General features: G+C 38.8%; 1 protein-coding gene across 1 annotated transcript in view; it reads left to right on the forward strand.

Moving 5' to 3' along the window:
- The first annotated feature begins 4,679 nt into the window (after nucleotides 1-4,679).
- f13a1b (coagulation factor XIII, A1 polypeptide b) overlaps nucleotides 4,680-6,990 on the forward strand; it is a 14,870-nt gene continuing 12,559 nt past the window's right edge. The window contains exon 1 of the mRNA XM_061031137.1: nucleotides 4,680-4,849. The gene's annotated coding sequence lies outside the window, so the exon portion shown is untranslated. The remainder of the gene's footprint in view (nucleotides 4,850-6,990) is intronic.

Raw genomic sequence — 6,990 nt, forward strand, 5'->3', positions numbered from 1 at the left:
GTCATGTGACCTGCCTGTGGTTTTTCAAACCTGCTATCATTCATGTGAACAGGAAGTTAAGAGGCGGCACTGTGTTTCTTTTGTTTTTTTCTTGCACAGTTACCTCTTTGAAGAACACATAGCAATGCACTTGGGAATGCTGCACACCGTTACGAGGATTTGTTCATGTATATGCAGATGATCTACATATATATACATGATATACAACATGTTACTGCATGGAAAGACAGGCTTCACATCGAGAGCTGCTGAGCCCTTTACCATGAGACACCGCCTTGTGGTAAATGTTTAGCACCAATGTTTCCTGTAATCACAAGTTGTCAAGAACAAGTTAACAGTTAGCAAAATGCAAACTCGGGTTAGTATACGACACATTAAGGTAATCTATAGTGATAGAAAGTAACAGCTATAATGAAAATCAAATCTCATTAAGTTTACCACAGCATAAAAATACTCTGTATGTTCCTCCATTTAAAGACCTGTCATCAGGCTTGTGTATCATGCCGTGGTTAGGAGTGTTGGTTGTGGCCGTCCTCTGAAAATTAACGCTAATAACCCCTCCTGCAGGAACTCAAAAGTGTTGCTCTTGTATCCGCTGAAAGCTACATTACAGTGTCTTATATCCAGCCTATACTTGGAAACGCTGAATAGGAAAGGTTAAAGTAAATGGCTACCCATTACTTTTGGCATCCTTGTCTTCTTCTCCCCTGCAGTTTATGTTCCGATGCTGACATTACACTAGATAATTTTACCCCTCTAAGTATAATGGAGTGAAACTGAAATAAGCAGAGGTGCAAACAGAAATAGAGCAGCGCACGACAGATGAATTTCTTAGCATCACAGATTTATTTTCTAACAGTCGTCTTATTGTGCGAGGAGCCAGCATCTTTTCATCATGCCTGCCTGCTGTCATGGCAGCCTGGCTGCATACATGGTACAACATGTTCCTGTGTCCAGTTCATACCCATAAACACACACACACACACACATTAGATCATGTCCTTTATGATGAGTCAGCCTTTCCCTCAGCTCCAGTCGGGGTTCATAAAAACAAACCCTGTTTATGGAAAGGACTGAATCAGTCGTATTGATTTGGGGCCATTAACCAGCAGAGTTGTTTTTGAGTGTTGGGTGAATATCACCATGATGGATGCTTTTCTACATATGCGCTGCTTTTTGTAAATGTCAAATGAGTAACTTTTTGTTGGACTCCCTGCAGCAGCACTTCTCTTTAAAAGTGAGGCTGCCTGGCTTTTAACAGAACTCCATATCATGAATAATAAGAGCATGAAAATTCTTCCATCATCGACGGAGCTCACAGATTAAATGTCACATATAAATCTGCATCGGTACTTGCTGATTGGTTTGGCCCTGAATGTAACTGGTCAGAGGATAAGTGCTAGTGGTGGAAATGGGAAACCCAGAAACTTACAGCACAGTGTTTCCTCTGTAATTTCATGGCTATTATTTAGTTTGCTTCCACATCTGTCGCCAACTTGGATTCAGTTTTAAAAGTAAGGTTGGCTTTGAATAAATTTCCTTTTATATATATATTAAAATAAAAACATCTTTCTACTTCAGATGGAAATCAGTTTTTTCAATGTTTTTAAAAAGGTTTTTTAAAGGTTGTAGTGCTGAAAAAAGTTGGAAATCCTCTGTCCTGGTAGCAGCATTAAAAGAAGAAATAAAAATGACATATTGTGCATGAGCAATGCAGGATGAGCTGGCTCTTCAGACATTGTGTCTTTGAATGTGTTTGGACCTTTTCTTCTTTAATTACCCTCAAATTCAGTACGAAGGCCAACATGGAAAATAAAAGTACAAGCAACAGTACAAAGATGAATGGGAGTATGTATTTGCTGGCTGCTAACCATTTGGCTAATTTCCCATTTTATTTTAGGGTAGTAGTGATCTAACCTCCAAACAGACCCCCAAGCCGACTGTTCAGATGTAGACTCCAAACAGAGTGGATGACGAAAATACCTGGAGCAAAACATGCAATCTTAATACTGGTGCAGGGACCGAAGCCTATAGCTTGGCGGATAATCTGCCAGAAAATTAAGAGGATTTGGAATACTTATATATTTTTGGTGATGGAAAAAGCTGATGGTTGTCACGACTGTTAGAGCAGCTGAGAAATCTCCAAGTTCTTCTTGAAGTCCTTTGCATAGTTTTAAAGGTTGTTACATAGATTACAAGTATTTTTAAAAGTAGAGAGAAATGTTCCCTTTTTAGGACAACTCACAATCACACCTGCAGCTGATAAAGGTAGACGCCACCACAGCAATGGTGGCTTTGTCAACTTTCACCGCATTCGTCTATAGTGCATAACTGAATTGGATTATATACTTAAAAATGAATCCCCTAAGTAGTAAACATGACAGGAATTTAAAACCTACATGTCAACATGTTTAATTCTGCTTTAATGTTGGGCATATTATGTGACCTAATGTGGGTCAACTCACTTTTGGAGCCAGCCCAATAGTGGCCACACAAGGAACTACAGTTTGGGAACTTAGGCATGGTTGTCATTTCTCGATCTCAGTGGCTGCAGCTTGATTAACTCCTTTTTCAACACCCCCCCAACCCCTTGCCAACATCCCACCCCCTTGATCCCTATCCCTCTTCCTGCATTTTATCCCATCTCTCCCCCTATTCCTTTCCAAGCCCGGCTCAGTCTAGGCCTGTGAAGGCTGTTTCGTCATGAGCCGGGGATCCGGCCGAAGATTTCTGCCTTTTAATAAGGCAGTTTTTTCTTACCACTGTAACTTTTGCTGCTTTGCTAAAGTGCTCATGATGGATAGGCTGGATCTTTGTAATATAGCAATGAGTACTGTCTTTTTACCTGGTCTTTTGTAAAGTGTCTCGAGATAACACTTGTTATGAGTTGACGCTATACAAATAAAAGTTGATTGATTTTGTGTGGGTTAAGCATTTTCATTAAGAATGTTTTCATATACTTGGTTATTGCAGAATAGTACTGGTAAAAGTAACGTTGACAGTGACAAAGCATCTAAAATGAAGAGGTAGACTTAGTAGTTTAACACCTACAGCCAGATTGGAGCTCATTTTTACTCACTGTGGGCACGTTTGGTTGTTTTCTGGCAACAGGAAACCAAGTGAGAGCCAACAACCCCCAAATCTAGCCATTTGGCAAGCTTCTATAAAAGTACCCTGTGGAGTGTTTGACCATTAGAGGTGCCATGGAGTTATAGAGTAATGTTTCCATGAGTGGGCCATTCAAGCTCAGCCAATTTTGGCTGCGAATTAGCTCCATGCAGGCTTGCTTTGGGCGCTGTCATTCATCACAATCTGGGCATGGATCCAACAAACAAGTGCTTATTAGTACAACTCCAGTAAATAACTAGCCAGGAATTACCAACATGGAGCTTTGGTGAAGCTGTTTCAACATTCAGTGTGGTTTCACTAACAAAACATGATCTTAATTTAGAGACAGAGGCCAAACCCCAAAAAACCCACCTGTGTAAAAGTAAGAGATAAAACAAACACAAAACCATACCACCATCAAAAGTAAGTTATTTCCTCTTACACTTACCACACCTGTGAATGTTAGCCAACCCAACCTTTGCAAATAGCAAGACTAACATCAAGATAAAATTAAGTTAGTGGTGGCTGATGGCAGGGTGAAGAAGAAGTCAGTACACTACCTGTGTGCAGTTTAACTCCTGCAGAAAGTCATGATGTGCTCATTTTGAAAACATTCCCTAACCCTCTGCTAATGTTTGAAGTATCAAATCATATCAAGTTTGAGCATGGACATGTTTATTTCTTGGAACCACATGTGACTATTTTCTGACCAGACACTCACTGCTACGTCTCCATCCTGGTTTGAAGGAATCATGGTAGCAACTTGTCATCGCCTCTCACCAAGCCCTAAAAACACACCCTACACTATCATCTGTGTCACTCTAATTTGGAGTTGTGATTAATTTATGAAGCTATGCTGTCAAGTTGGATGTAAGTTCATTAGGAAAAATGTTAACTGCATCATCAATCAGCTGAGAAGTAGAGGTTCATTGCTTTGTAGACTTCTACACAAACAGGCTCATTTTGTGTAACCAGTGGAGTCTCCCCCTGCTGGCCATTAGAAAGAATGCACATTTAAGGCTCTTCAACTTCACTTTTAAAAACCAAGAGGCTATACGTCCATTCCTCAAAGTCTATTATATAGCACTACATCACTTTTTTTCCCTGTAGGCTGATGATCATTTTGTAAGTTTTGCAGGATATGTACAAATAGATAGATAGATACTTTATTGATCCCGAGGGAAATTCAAACATTTACATTTACATTTTAACCTTGTAATTTTGTTATATAACTTAATGAACTCTTTAAGTCCCATTCTTTAAGTTCAACCTCTGAGGATCATGACTGTCGGTGTAAAGTGAGATACACCAAAAAGCTAGAAAGAAACACAGAAAAGATGTATTTCCTTTGAACCTGCCTGTACTGAAAATTAAAGCGTGTCCCGTCTGACAGCTTCAGCGCTCACTTATCACAGAACAAAACAAAGTTTGTCACTTCATCTGAATGAAGCTCCATCCAGCTGTGGTTGTACAGAGACGGTAGATTCCTCATCCAGATCCTAAGACTGACCGCTTACACAACACTTTCACCCTGCAAGATTCTGACACACACTCATGCACGCGCACACACACACACACACACACACACACACACACACACACACATGGTAGCTCTTTCTCTGCCCTGTCGGGTATATAAGCAGAAGCAGAAGTCCTTCAAGACGGAGCAGCGGCAGCAGCAGCAGCAGCAGCAGCAGCAGATTGACTCCAAGCAACAGCAGCGTCTCCACCTTCTTCTCAGGTACATCCACTCTGCATTTAAGATCACTCTCTTTCTCATAGATTCAAAGTTTCAACTGTGGTGCAATAGTTCTTTCTCACTGTAACTCCTCTGCAGCTTCATAAATTTGATTATTTCTTCCAGATGTGAAGTTGCAAATAAACGATACATCTGATAGTAATTTAACAAGATCTGCTGTTGTTGTGCAATCTTAAGACAACGTTTTGTTGAAACAAACGACTGAGTGACTCTAACTATTTATTTTGTACAGTATGCAATTATTATATTTCTTTATTGATTTATATTTGGTGGTCTGACTTTGTAACATTTCTACCTGTAGCACTATAGAAACAGTAACAGAGGAGTTTATAGTCAGAGGTTTATTACCTGAATTATATATTTAGCTTAATAACAAAAGTCTAAGTCGATTAAAGTCGGTTTCCCTCTGTATAGGCTGTACGTTAAAACTTAACAAATTCTAATAAAACAAAAACAAGGGCTAAATCCTGAAGATGTTAAAGACAGTTTCCAAACAGTTACATGCATATTTCTGTCTCAGTAAGGATATTAAACATGCAATACTTAGTCCAGAGTTAGATTTCTCTATTTAAAAAGTTTAAAAAAAAGTGGAAAAAGTGAAAGAAAAGGTTATTCCTTGAATAGTTAAAACAAAATATTTGATGCTGTAGAAATGTAGGTTTGAAAACAGGCTCTGCTTTGTGTTTTTCTGGTAGAAGTAAGCTACAGTCTTTCATGCTAAGCCGACACCTCCCCGTCCCTCCCACCCCGGCTCACTTCTGCTTGGGAACATGTGTGCAGGTTTTTCTCATGTGTCAGCATTTCCCAAACTTGTGTTAAAAATGTGTGAGCATACATCACCAGTGTCTCACACGAGGGAAAGTGTATACTGCATCCCAGAATGCACCAGTGCACTACATTATCTTAAACTACAATAACTAGTACTCAAATCGATCTCAAACTTTTAGCTGCTGCTTCATGACAGATGAACACACGTTACATCTTATCCTTAATCATTAAAAAGCTCTTTGTACATTTTTCCATTCAGCATTTAGAACCGTTACATTTAAGGTCCAACAAGAAGTCCTTTGTTACTTTACTGAGGTAGAATATGAATGTACAGTTAGTAGTAAAATATCTGCACTGCAGTCCGACTGAGCATCAGTCAAACTGTAAAAAACACACATTTAAATTAACTTGAGAAAAAGGAAGAGAAACACTCATACTGCACAAGATTAGCTTATTTAATAGCATTTTATATGATTATGCTGATGTATCTTTAAGTATTTATTTATTATTTGTCAGCTAGACGTGGGGTAGATAGTTTTAACTTAATTCAGATCGATCTCGGAATAATTAATCAGGGAGAAAAAAAGATCTGCTGTATCAAATTTAACGTTCATATTTTAGATCAATCAACAGAACATTTTGAAATGCATCTCAAACTAACACAGTTGCAAACCCCTACGGGTTGTTGAAGCAGTGGTATTATACATTGAGTGTTGACTTTTTTTCAGTGTAAAATCGTTGATCTGAAAAGTAGACTTGTTGTTAAACTGATTCCAGTACCGGCTTCTCAAAACCGTCTAAAATGTGGTATGTTGGGTGTCACGAAGTAAGCCAGAAAGTCAAAGCACTAATCAGATACCGTAACCAGTAAGCCTCCCAAAACAATCCGGTTTCACTTAAATTATCTTGTAAAATAAAAAACAACAACATCTGTGTTTTTGTCAGCCGGGGGTAATCTTAGTCGAAGCTAACAATGTCAGTCATCTCTGTTGTTAGCTGGAAACTATTTTCTCTAAAATTGGTGATTTTCATGATTTGGAATCAGCAGGGGAAGCAGTGTAACAAATGTCAGCCCCATGAGGTTATCATTGTCTGTAACGATGTCTCTGCGGTGTTTCAGTATTATCATTCTAGTGTTAAGTTTAGGCACTTTAAAAAAAAAAAATTAATGGCCAGAGTGGATGAACCAGATATCTTGAATTAAAGGGGAAGTTCCTATTTATAACACTCAGGTTGGACTCGATAAGTAAAATAATTATCCTATTGGAACCTCTGTACAGTAAAGTATCAAATAACTTTCTGTAGATACAGTGGAGTAAAGTAAGCATAGGCTTCAGTATTTCCTCCTGACAGGT

This window comes from Labrus mixtus, chromosome 23, assembly GCF_963584025.1.
Source record: "Labrus mixtus chromosome 23, fLabMix1.1, whole genome shotgun sequence".
Lineage (NCBI taxonomy): Eukaryota > Metazoa > Chordata > Actinopteri > Labriformes > Labridae > Labrus > Labrus mixtus.